The following is a 14120-nucleotide window of genomic DNA, read 5'->3' on the forward strand; positions in this document are numbered from 1 at the left end:
GCCATTCAAATCTTGGAAAATATGCTACATGTTTGTGTTATGGATTTTGGGGGTTGTTGGTATCAGTTTCTACCGCTTGCTATGTTTACCTACAACAACAGCTACGAATCGAGTATTCAGATGGCTCTTTATGAGGCCTTATATGGGAGGCAGTGTCTTTCTCCAATTGGTTGGTTGGAGGCGGGAGACACTAGGTTGTTGGGTACTAATTTGGTTCAGGATGCCTTAGAGATAGTCAAATGGATTTAGGATCGGCTTCGTACAACATAGTCTAGGCAGAAGAGCTACGCTGATCGGAAGGTTTGTGAGGTTGCATATATGGTGGGAGAGAAGGTATTGCTCAGAGTCTCGACCATGAAAGGTGAGATGAGATTCGGGAAGAAGGGTAAGTTGAGCCCTCGGTATATTGTCCCTTTTGAGGTGCTTGAGAGGCTTGAAGGGGTGGCCTACAAGCTTGCATTGCCACCTAGTCTATCGGGTGTTCACCCAGTGTTTTATGTCTTTATGCACCGGAAGTATTATGGTGATCCATCTCATGTTTATAATTTTAGCACCATTCAGTTAGATGGGGATTTGACTTATGATGTGGAGTCGGTGGCCATTTTAGATATGCAGGTTCAAAAGTTGAGATCAAAGAATATAGCTTCAGAGAAAGTTTAGTGGAGAGGCCAGCCAGTCGAGGAGGCTACTTGGGAGACCGAGGGGGAGATGCGGAGAAAATATCTATGCCTATCTCCAGGTATATTCTAGACCCATTCGAGGACGAACGTTTGCTTAAGAGAGGGACAATGTGACGATCTAGCCGGCTATCTTGTGCATTATAGCCCTGTTCTCCTGTTTATTGCTTATTCTATGTTCACTTGTGGTCACGTTACTTGCCGAGGTGGTTGTTTGGTTCCGAGGATGTTTCGGAGTGAGTTGGGACACTTAGTCCCAAGCGAAAGCTTAAGTCGAAAGAGTTGACCGGATGTTGACTTTTGCATAAACGACTCTAGAATGGAGTGTTAATGGGTCTGTTAGTTTTGTATAGTAATTTTGGACTTAGGCGTATGTCCAGATTTAGATTTGGAGGTCCGTAGGTTGTTGTGGCTTGAATTGGCGAAAGTTGGTGTAACGACCCGGCTGGTCGTTTTGAGAGTATTAGCCCAGATACCCTATTTATTGCTCCCTCTGTTTTATTTTATGGTTACTTGACTTGTCGGGGTGCTCGCTGTTGGGCTCGGGAGAGTTTCAGAGTATAATGGGACACATAGTCCCTAAGTTTCAAGTTTAAGTTATAAGAGTTGACAGTAGGTTGACTTGTGTGAAGACGACTCCGGAATGGAGTTTCGTCGGTTCCAATAGCTCTGTATGGTGATTTTGGTCTTAGGAGCACGTCCAGATGTTGATTTGGAGGTCCGTAGGTCATTTCAGCATTAATTGGCGAAAGTTCGAAAATTGGAAGATTTTTTGTAAAGTTTGACAAGGAGTGGACATTTTGATATCGGGGTCGGATTCCAATTCAGGAAGTTGGAGTAGGTCCGTAATGTCAAATGTGACTTGTGTGCAAAATTTGAAGTCAATCGGACATGATTTGATAGGTTTCGACATCGAATGTAGAAGTTAGAAGTAAAAAAAAATTAGGCTTGAATCGATGCGCAATTCATGGTTTTAGCATTATTTGATATGATTTTAAGGCTCGACTAAGTTCGTATGATCTTTTAGGACTTGTTGGTATAATTGGTTGAGGTCCCAGGGGCCTCGGGTGTGATTCGGACCATGTTCAACGCATGTCGGATTGTTGAGGAGTTGTTGAAATCTGGTGTTCTGGTGTTCTTCTATGCGATCGCAAGTGGGCTAAGGCGATCGCGAAGTGTAGTTTGGCATCGGCAAGAAATTGTTCAATGCGATCGCTTGAAGTTGTCTACGATCGCGGAAGTCTGAGTTCCAATAAATAGCGAACGCGTGTAAGGGGTCGCGTTCGCGTAGAAGGATTTCGGGGTCTGCAGTGCACGCGTTTTCTTCATCGTGATCGCGTGGTGTGTTACGCGATCGCGTAGCTTGGCGAGGCTATGATACGCATTCGCGTGTTGGGCCCCGCATTCGTGAAGGTCTTTTATTGGGGCAGTTTATTTTGATCTACGCGATCGCGTGGGAATTTCCGCGATCGCGTAGTGTAAACACCTGGGCAGCAGTATTAATTTTTAAAATGAGGGTTTGAACACATTTTTCATATTTTGAGCTAGAGACCTCGGATTTGGGCGATTCTTGAAGGGATTTTCAAGGAGTTGATTGGGGTAAGTGATTCTTACTTAGTTTTGGTTAACATGTTTATGTCTTTGATTTCATCATTTAATTAGTGAATTGGGGTGGAAAATTGGGGGGGGAAATGGAGGAAAGTTCTTAGACCGAATTTTGAGATTTTGGTATCGGATTTGAGAAATTTTGGTATGGTGGACTCGTGGTTGAATGGGTGTTCGGATTTTGTGACTTTTACCCGATTCCGAGACATAGGCCCGGGTTGACTTTTTTGGGGCAATTTTCTAATTCATTGCTAAATTCATAATTTCATTATTTTGATTAGTTTCTTATAGTTATATTTATAGTATGTATTTGCTTTTGGCTAAATTTGGACCGAGAGGAGTCGGAAAGTCAAAAGAAATGCATTCTTATTGATTAATTGAGCGAGGTTTGAGGTAAGTGACTTGTCTAACCTTGTATGGGGGAAATCCCCTTAGGATTTGGTATGGTTTTGACAATTTGTGATATGTGAGTGCCGTGTACACGAGGTGACGAGTGCGTACACGGGCTAAATGTTAAAATTTTGATTTTCGCTAAGTAATTTCCTTTTTATGCCTTAACTGAGTTATTTTAGCACAGGTAGTCATCATGTTTAGCCTAATTTCACATGTCTACCTGCCTTATCTCTTATTTGCAATTTTTGCTACATGCTTAGCTGAATTATCTGCTTTCTTGATTCCATATTCATTATTGAACTGTGTGATTCCTTACTCGAAATTGCCATCCTTGAAATATCATTTTTTTCAATTGTTATATTTTGGTTTTCGTGATTTTTTAGAGATGATTGTTTGGTTGTGGCACGAGGTTTCTGCTGTGCTGATTGTTATTGTGGCACGAGGTTTCTGTTGTGTGGATTGTTATTGTGGCATGAGGTTTCTACCGTGCAGAGTATTTTTTGGCACGAGGAATCTACCGTGCAGATTGTTATTGTGGCACGAGTTTTCTACCGTGCGGAGTGTTATTGTGGCACGAGGTTTCTGCAATGCGGAGTATTATTTGGCATGAGGTTTCTGCAGTGTAGATTGTTATTGTGGCATGAGGTTTCTGTCGTACGAAGTGTTATTTGGCACGAGGTTTCTGCCGTGCAGTTATTGCTTTCCTCTAGTTGCTATATTGTTTATTGTTGTTGTTGTCCATTAACTTGTAAGATTCTTGTTTCCTTATGTGTTGTATTTGTTTTCTTTGATTCCTGTGCTGTTGCTTTTCGTACATTCTTATTGTTTCATTTCCGTGCATTCTATTGTATCATTTTATCTTCTGCCTTATTTCTTATATTCCAGTAGGGCTCTGACCTGACCTCGTCACTACAACAGCCACATCCTCCAAGAGCCTATTTTGAACGTGGTGACACCCGGCATATGATGAGGGATTTTCTCGGACATAGGAGGGGTACACCTCCACAGACTACTCAGGCTCCACGTGCCCCACCGGGTCCTCAGGCTATGGTTACAGCACCAGCTACCACTCCACCTACACAGCCAACTCGAGATGGAGGTCGGAAAGGTAGAGGTCGCCCTAGAGGGGGAGGTCAGGACAGATATTATGCTCTTCCTTCTCGGACTGAGGCAGTTGCATCCGACTGTATCATTACTTGTATTGTTCTGGTCTGTTATAGAGATGCATCAGTCTTATTTGATCCAGGCTCCACTTATTCATATGTGACATCTTATTTTGCTCCATATTTGGGTGTACCCGTGATTCTTTGAGTTCTTTTGTCTATGTGTCTACACTTGTGGGAGATTCTATTGTTGTTGACCGTGTGTATCGGTCGTGTTTAGTTGTTCTTAGTGGTTTTGAGATTAGAGTCGATCTATTATTGCTCAGTATGGTAGACATTGATATTATTTTGGGCATGGATTGGTTGTCGCCCTATTATGCCATTCTTGATTGTCACGCCAAGACCGTGATGTTGGCTATGCCGGAATTACCACGGTTAGAGTGAATAGGTACCTTAGATTACACTCCTAGCAGAGTTATTTCATTTCTAAAGGCTCAGCAGATAGTTGAAAAGGGGTGTGATACGTATCTAGATTATGTGAGAAATGTCAGTGTTGATACTCCTACCGTTGAGTCAGTTCCGGTAGTGAGGAATTATCCAGATGTATTTTCGGCAAATCTTCCAGGCATGCCGCCCGACAGGTATATCGACTTTGGTATTGATTTGTTACCGGGCGCTCAGCCCATCTCTATTCCTCCATATTGTATGGCTCCGCCTGAGTTGAAAGAGTTAAAGGAGCAGTTACAGGAGTTGCTTGATAAGGGCTTCATTCGGCCCAGTGTGTCGCCTTGGGGTGCTCCAGTCTTGTTTGTGAAGAAGAAGGATGGTTCTATGCGTATGTGTATTGATTATCGCCAGTTGAACAAGGTTACAGTGAAGAACAGGTATCCATTGCCACGTATTGATGACCTATTTGATCAATCACAGGGTGCCAGAGTGTTTTCCAAGATTGACTTGCATTCAGGCTATCATCATTTGAAGATTCAGGAGCCAGATATTCCGAAGACTTCCTTCAGAACTCGGTACAGTCACTACGAGCTCCTTGTGATGCCATTTGGGCTGACCAACTCCCCAACAACATTCATGCACTTGATGCACAGTGTATTCTGCCCCATCTTGACTCATTTGTCATTTTGTTTATTGACGACATTCTGGTGTACTCCCGGAGTCGGGAGGATCATGAGCAGCACCTGAGGATTGTGCTCCAGACCTTGAGAGAAAAGAAGTTATATGCAAAATTTTCAAAGTGTGAGTTCTGGCTAGATTCAGTGGCATTTTTGGGTCACGTAGTGTCGAGTGAGGGGATCAAGGTGGATTCGAAGAAGGGTGAACGAGTGCAGAGTTGGCCCAGACTATCCTCGGCTACGGAGATCCGGAGTTTACTTGGTTTGGCGGGGTATTACCATCGATTTGTGGAGGGTTTCTCATCTATTGCAGCACCTATGAACCGGCTGACCCAGAAGGCTAGGGTGCTCCGTTCAGGTGGACAGAGGATTGTGAGGAGAGCTTTCAAAAGCTCAAGACTGCTTTGACTACAACCCCAGTATTGGTATTGCCTACAGGTTCAAGGTCTTATACTGTATATAGTGATGCGTCATGTATTGGTCTAGGTGCGGTATTGATGCAGGACGGTAGGGCGATTGCCTATGCATCTAGACAACTGATGGTGCATGAGAAGAACTATCATGTCCACGACCTTGAGCTAGCAGCTATTGTTCATGCCTTGAAGATTTGGCAGCACTATTTGTACGGTGTCCCTTGTGAGATCATGAAATTATGAATTTAGCAAAGAATTAGAAAATCGCCCCAACAAGTCAACCCAGGCCCACGTCTCGAAATCGGGTAAAAGTCACAAAATTCGAACACACATTCAACCACGAGTCTACTCATACCAAAATTTCTCAAATCTGATACCAAAATTTCAATCAAAACCTCAAAATTTGGTCTAAAAATTTTCCTCCATTTTCCCCAAATTTCCCACCCCAAATCACTAATTAAATGATAAAATCAAAGACATAAACATGAAATTTTACCAAAACTAAGTAAGAATCACTTACCCCAATCAACTTCTTGAAAACCCATTAAAGAATAGCCCAAATCCGAGGTCTCTAGCTCAAAATATGAAAAAATGGGTTCAAACCCTCGTTTTAAAAATTAATACTGTTGCCCAAGTGTTTACACTACGCGATCGCGGGAATTCCCACGCGATCTGTATAGAACAAAATAAGTTGTCCCAATAAAAGCTCTTCACGAATGCGGGGCCCAGGACGCGAATCCGTATCACAGCCTCGCCCTACGCGATCTGGTAACACACCGCGCGATCGCAATGAAGAAAACACGTGCACTGCAGACCCTCAAATCCTTCTACGCCAACGCGACCCTTTACACACGTTCGCGATTCATTGGAACTCAGATTTCCGCGATCGCATAGAACAATTTCTTGCCAATGCCAAGTAACCCCTTGCGATCGCGTTAGCCCACTCGCGATCGCAGAACACTAGAACACCAGATTTCAGCAACTCCTCAATGATACAAAATGCGCCGAACATGGTCCGAATTACACCCGAGGCTCCCGGGACCTCAACCAATTATACTAACAAGTCCTAAAATACCATACCTTAGTGGAGCCTTCAAATCACATCAAATAACGCCAAAACCATGAATTGCACATCGATTCAAGCCTAAAGAACTTTTGAACTTCTAACTTCTACATTCGATGCCGAAACCTATCAAATCACGTCTGATTGACCGCAAATTTTGCACACAAGTCACATTTGACACTACAACCTACTCCAACTTTCAAAATCGGAATCCAACCTCGATATCAAAAAGTCCACTCCTCGTCAAACTTTCAAAAAATCTTCCATTTTTCCATCTTTCGCCAATTAACGCTGAAATGACCTACGGACCTCAAAATAAACATCCGGACGCGCTCCTATGACCAAAATCACCATACAGAGCTATTAGAACTGACGAAACTCCATTCTAGAGTCATCTTCACACAAGTCAACCTACGGTCAACTCTTACAACTTAAACTTCAAACTTAGAGACTATGCGTCCTATTTTATTCCGAAACTTTCTCGAACCCGACACCGAGCACCCCGGTAAGTCAAGTAACTATAAAATGAAAAATAGGGAGCAATAAATAGGGAATGGCCAGTACTCTCAAAACGACTGACTGGGTCGTTACATCCTCCCCCTCTGAAAACAAACGTTCGTCCTCGAACGAGTATAGAGACATACCTGAAGTGGTGAAAAGATGAGGATAACGGCTACGCATATCATGCTCGGTCACCCATGTTGTCTCCTCGACTAGCTAACCCCTCTACTGAACCTTCACTGAAGTAATGTTCTTCAACCTCAACTTTCGAACCTGCTTGTCCAAAATGGCCACCAGCTCCTCAACATAAGACAAATCCTTGTCCAACTGGACTGAGCTGAAATCTAACACATGAGACGGATCATCGTGTTACTTCCGGAGCATAGAAACATGGAATACTAGATGAATTGCAGCTAGACTAGGTGGTAGTGCAAGCCTGTAAGCCACCTCCCCAACCCTCTCAAGAATCTCAAAAGGCCCGATATACCTAGGGCTCAACTTGCCCTTCTTCCCGATTACACCCTTCATGGGCGAAACCCGGAGCAAGACCCGCTCCCTAACCATGAATGCAACATCATAAAACTTCTGATCCGCATAACTCTTCTGTTTGGATTGGGCTGTATAAAGTCGATCCTGAATCAATTTCACCTTTTTCCAAAGCATCCTGAACCAAGTCTGTACCCAATAACCTAGCTCCACCCGGCTCGAACCAACCCACTGGAGACCGACACCGTCTACTATACAAAGCCTCATACAGGGCCATATGAATGCTCGACTAGTAGCTGTTGTTGTAGGCAAACTTCTCAAGTGGTAAGAACTGATTCCGAGAACCCCCAAACTCCATCACACTTGCACGGAGCATATCCTCCAATATCTGAATAGTGCGCTCGGACTGCCCGTCCATCTGAGAGTGAAATGTCTTGCTCAACTAAATCCGAGTACCTAAATCATGTTGTATGGCCCTCCAGAACTGTGATGTAAACTCCGTACACCGATCAGAGGTGATGGATACCAGCACGCCATGAAGCATGACAATCTCGCAGATATAAACTCGAGCCAACTGCTCAGAAGAATAAATAGTCATCACTGGAATAAAATGAGCTGACTTCGTCAACCCATCCACAATCACCCAAACTGTATCGAACTTCCTCTAAGTCCGTGGGAACCCAACAACAAAATCCATAGTGATTCGCTCCCATTTCCACTCCGGAATCCCTAGCTTCTGAAGCAATCCACCTGGCCGTTGATGCTCATACTTCACCTGCTGACAATTTAGGCACCGAGTTACATACTTCACTATGTCCTTCTTCATTCTCCTCCACCAATAATATTTCCTCAAGTCCTGATACATCTTCGCAGCACCTGGATGAATGGAGTACCGCGAACTGTGAGCCTCTTGGAGAATCAACTCACGCAACCCATCTATATTAGGCACACATAGCCTGCCCTGCATTTTCAATGCACCGTCATCTCCAATAGTGACCTCCTTGGCATCACTGCACTGAACCGTGTCCTTAAGGACAAGTAGATGGGGGTTATTGTCACGACCCAAACCGATGGGCCGTGACGGGCACCCGGTACCTTACTCAACAGAGTACCAACATAACGTATCTTTCATATCATTCTATCATAGTTAAATGGACCGGAGTAAAGCATGAGGGAATACAAACTTATACATATGAAGTACGGGCCTATAAGACCAAAATAGCCACTCGTGTACTGAACATGGGCCGACAAGGCCATACAATCTTTTACGTACATGACATCTGTCTACAAGCCTCTAAGAATACATAATTTTCAAAAAGGTCGGGACAGAGTCCCGCCATACCAAATAATACACGTCTAAATCATACTAACCAATCAAGCAACTCCGAAATAAATGGAGCGCACCAACATCTTCCGCTGAGCTGATAGCCTACTTGGAGGGCTCTCGACCAGTCTATCGGGACCTGCGAGCATGAAACGCAGCATCCCCAGGAAAAAAGGGACGTCAGTACGAATAATGTAGCGAGTATGTAAGGCACATAAATAAGTACATAACAGACATGGAAGAAATAGAGTAAATAACTCAACCTGTAAGTCTGGATAACTCTGTAAATTATGAAATACTTATAGTGTCATGCATATGTGTATGAATGTCATGTCGTGCATAGGTACATGTGTTCATAACATCATCAAGCCTCTGAGGGCATCCCATCATATCATCTTGGCCACTGTGGGCAAAATCATCAACGTATACCAGCTGATCAGGTGGGGTGCGTATATAACGCCGTAAACCTTTTTCCCATATCCCATATAAATATAATATACATATATATGCATATATAACGGCATCTGGTCATGGGTCAATGTACATGTATAAATGCATGAAATGCATAAGAAATACGCTAATAAGATTTTCTCTTAATGCCATAAAAATCAATAAGCCTTTCGGATAAACTTTATCAAATACGTATTTTTTTGAGACCCATGAACAGAAGATATAATAATAATTCACATGGGAATCAAGAATATAGACACCCCTAGTATTTCTAGGAATAGTCATTTATGAAAGTTGCGTATTTTGCTCATTTCGTTTGTATTATAGATCATGCCCAAAAGAAAGAATGGATAGCCTTAACATACCTGGAATAGGGAATATCCGTATGATATTCTTGGAAAAGATTGTACTGTACTCTTTTAGACCCGCAAAATTTACGTTGCTACGATTCTTAAAATTCTCGTTGGAACCTTGTAGGAGAATTTAATTGCAAGAACTTTCGTAGTTAATGAAGTATTTGGATCAGAACTATATTGAAGATTTTTACATGAATTGCACGTTCTGCTTTTGGAGAATCTCTTAACTATTCATTCATTCCTAAGTGCTAATTGTAGGAAATGACTAATGGTTTTGATTTTTGTTTTTTATATTCAAGACATGGAAAGGAAGCTTTGTTAAAATCTTTTATAAAAGTGGCTAAGTCTTAGTTTGACACCTAGAGACATGTGACCCTTAGTCATTTGCTTATATTGTGGCTAGCTGCCACGTTTCTTTTGAGGGTGGGAATTATTAATCTTTATCCACTTATTAGTTAATTAGGTAATGTTCCGTTACCCGGTAATTAATCAATTATCCGCATAATTAAAAATTATTTTAAATTACTTAAAATTCTATTTATTTTTAATATACTTTATACATTATACTACCATGGTCATATGGTGCCTTACATGGTACTAGTCCATAATTATCGGGTATTATCGCTCGACCCGTATTTTATCCCAAATCGGCAACCTTCAACGAAACTCATTTTCTTTAATTCGTGTATCCTTTATCCTTCTTGACACTTACTTATCGCTTGTTATAAAATAGCATAAAATGCTTATAATCTTAAAATAATTCATTCCCGAACTGTCATAAATTTATTTATGGCATACTTGCACGTACGAAAATATGGGGTGTAACAGTTATAATACTGACGCTCCCTGATACGATCATTAAGAGAAGACTGAGAAACCATACAAGCCAAAACTTGGCTCGACTCAGAAACATCCAATCTAACAAACTGGTTGGCCAAGGCCTGAACATCCAATGCCAATGGCCTCTCTGCTGCTGGTAGATATGCTAGGCTGCCCAACTCTCCGCCCTATGACTCAGGGCATTGGCCACCACATTGGCCTTCCCGGGATGGTATAGAATGGTGATATCATAGTCCTTAAGCAACTCTAACCACCTCCACTGACGCATGTTAAGATCTTTTTGTTTGAAAAGAAGATGTAGACTCCGTTCTTCTCAACTATCAAGTGGAGTAATGCAAATTGCTCTCTCCAGTCGATAGAATTGCATTAAGTTTAGGCATTGTTGTATCCAAGTCAAGAGATCCCTATCTCTAGTTCACTCTCTTTAGTTTGGTCTAATCAAACTCTCAATTAGTCTAATTCTTTATTAACTAAATTACCCAAACTCAACACCTCTTTCTCAAGTAAGAACCAAATAAAAAAGGAATCGAAAAAGGGCCAAAATTACCCCTATCGTTTGCTAAATGGTTTATAAATACCCTCCGTCTATCTATCCATCCAAAAAATACACGACGTTAATTCTATTAACAAAAATACCCCCGCGATTAATGGCAAAATTGGTGGATCTTTCATTTAATGACGTGGCGATTTTTAATTGGGCCATGTGGCAATCTTTGACTGGAACAAAAAATGGATATTCTTTCAACCCATTTACCTTATCCGACATTTACAAAAATGGGTGGTATCTATCACACCTATTCCCACTCATCTGACCTCCCCCTTTCTTCTTCTCCAATCATAAACCCCATCTTTGGGAAATGAACATGCCAAGAATCAAAGAAGATATCGGAAATGTTAGACCTTCCATCTCTAGCCATTATCCATGTTTTCTTTCACTTTTGCAAAAAAATCACGTAGACAGAGATATCATAAGCATCAAGCACAAGCCAAGAGAAAGACCCACCAATTCTACCGTTGCTGGTTACCATTTTTGGCAAATAGATCCAGTGGTCATTGTTACTGGTGGTGGAGGAATGATGTCAGCAGTAGCACCCTGGAGAGATAGAGAGAGAGGGGGGAGAGAGAAATGCAAGTCGAGTCATCCAATTTTCTTCTCTAACAATGGAAAAATCATTTATAAATTGGAGCAACCTGGGTTATACTACTTCATCAGTGGAGTATCAGGACATTGCGAGAGTGGTTTGAAAATGATAATTAAAGTTTTAGAACCAGAATCCCCTCCTCAATCTGCTAAGCAAACTTCCCCAACTAGTAATGGTGCTACTGCTGCTGCTACTCCAACTGCAATGACGTTTGTGGTGTTATTCTTTGGAGCTCTTCTTTATTAGTTTATGAATCTTAAATATTCTATGTTTTTCAAGTTAGGTACTTTCTATTAGTTGATTATGAACTCATGTGATTTGTTTTTTAGGCTTCAATGCTGAAATAATTTATTTTACCAGATTAAATATTGGGAAAAAATAACAATTAGGCGGGTCAAATAAATAGGGTCGGGCCAGGTAAATGGGTGAAAATAAGACCCATATTTGATTCTTGGCCAATAATGCCATGTGGCCCAGTTAAAAATTGCCATGTCATTAAACGAAAGACCCACCAATTATGCCGTTAGTCGTAGGGTTGTTTTTGTTAATAGAATTAACGTCATGTATTTTTTTGGACGGATAGATGGACGGAGGGTATTTATAAACTATTTAGCAAACGATAGGGGTAGTTTAGGCCCTTTTCCGAAAGGAAATTAATCAATATTTGCAACCAATAAATCATAATTTAAGCATAAAAATAATTAAATAATTAAATAATAAATAATCCACTCTCAAACAAGCTAATAGTAAATACACATAAAGTTTTACACATGCGGGTTGAAATACAAACTAGCTATAAATCTAGCTACTCATACTAAAAAAAAATACAAATAAATGAAAAATAAAAGAGAATTAAAGTGATCTTCTCCAAATTGTAGCTTAAACTTTCTAAAACAGATAAAATCTCCAAACCTCAATGGCTGCTAAAATGTAAAATACCCTAAAGATTACTAAAAAACTATTTATATCGCCTCAAAACTTGTTCCAAAAATGCCCCTTACGTTGGATTGCGGTCACACTAGATGGATCTCTGCATCTTTCTTCATTTCTTTTGCAGCATTGCTAGGTTAAGGATTACATACGCATGGAAGATATTGCGGCCCCAGTGAAGATGTTGCATACACAATTATCCCCTACGATCCGCACTTAGAACATTGCGGCCGCATTGACTAGGTTTCAGAATTTTCAAGATGCCAACTTTTAGATCTTTTGAGCTTTAGTAGGCAGAGTGGATTGTGGACCTGAGTGCAACTGCACATTAAACATTGCGGTCCGCAATTAGGTTACTGTTAGTGTCTGCTATAGAAGGCATCAAGTTCTCTACTTGCGGCCGCAATGGCTACTTTTGTGGGCCGCACGAGATGGATTATGGAGCGCACTGTGGGACTATGGAGCGCATTGGTTTCTTCTCTCTTTTAGATTCCGATTTGAGTTCTTTAATTCATTTTGTCCCTCATTCACTCAACCACTCACCATAAACCTAAATTTCAAAACTTTACGTTAGAATTGGATATTACACTATAATATTGCAAACATGCATTACTACGCCGCTAAAATTATCACTCATCAGAGACAGACCCTAGAATATAAGGATTTCAGGTGGAGCAGGACTAAGACAGAATACTTGGAGTGCAGGTTTAGTAATGTGACTCATGAAGCTGAAGTAGAAGTGAAGCTTGATACACAAATCATCTATAAGAAAGGAAGTTTCAAGTATCTTGAGTCAATAATCCAAGGTAGTGGAAAGATTGACAAGGATGTCATACATTGTATTGGAGCGGGGTGGATAAAATGAAGGCTCGCACCCAGTGTCTTGTGTGATAAGAATATGTCACCAAGACTTAAAGGTAAGTTCTATAGAGTGGTTACTAGACCGGCTATGTTGTGTAGGATGGAGTGTTGGCTAGTTAAGAACTCGCATATTCAAAAGTTAAAAGTAGCGGAAATAAGAATACCGAGGTAGATGTATGGGATACTAGGAGAGATAAGATTAGGAATGAGAATATTCGTGACAAAGTGAGAGTGGCTCCTGTGGTGGACAAGATGTGGGAACTAGGACTGAAATGGTTCGGGCATGTGAAGAGAAGGTTCCTAGATGCCCAGTGAAAAAGTGTGAGACGTTGACCATAGTGGGTCTAATGAGAGGTAGAGATAGCCAAAGAAGTATTGTGGAGATGTGATAAGGCAAGACATAGCACATCTGCAGCTTACCGAGGACATTGCCCTTGATAGGAGATTACGTAGGTCGAGAATAAGGGTAGAAAGTTAGAAGGTAGTCGAGCTTTTTTTTTTTTGTTTTTTTTAATACCTGTAGTATCATTATTTTTTGCGGATATTCTTACACATAGATTTCTATTACTGCTAGTTATATCTTTTGCTTTGGTTATCTTATTATTATGTTGTTGTTACTGCTTCTTGTTACTGTTTTTTTTTCATGGCTTCCTCGATACTATATTTCTTTTCAACTATGTTGTAACTATGCTTTTCCTAAGTTGAAGGTCTATTGGAAACAACCTCTCTACCTCCACAAGGTAGAAGTAACGCCTGCATACACACAATCCTCCCCAAACCCCATTTGTCGGATTACACTAGGTTTGTTGCTATTGTTGACAGAGACCAAAATTCTCATTTTTGACAAGACTA

Source organism: Nicotiana attenuata, unplaced genomic scaffold (assembly GCF_001879085.1).
Source record: "Nicotiana attenuata strain UT unplaced genomic scaffold, NIATTr2, whole genome shotgun sequence".
NCBI classification, from domain to species: Eukaryota; Viridiplantae; Streptophyta; class Magnoliopsida; order Solanales; family Solanaceae; genus Nicotiana; species Nicotiana attenuata.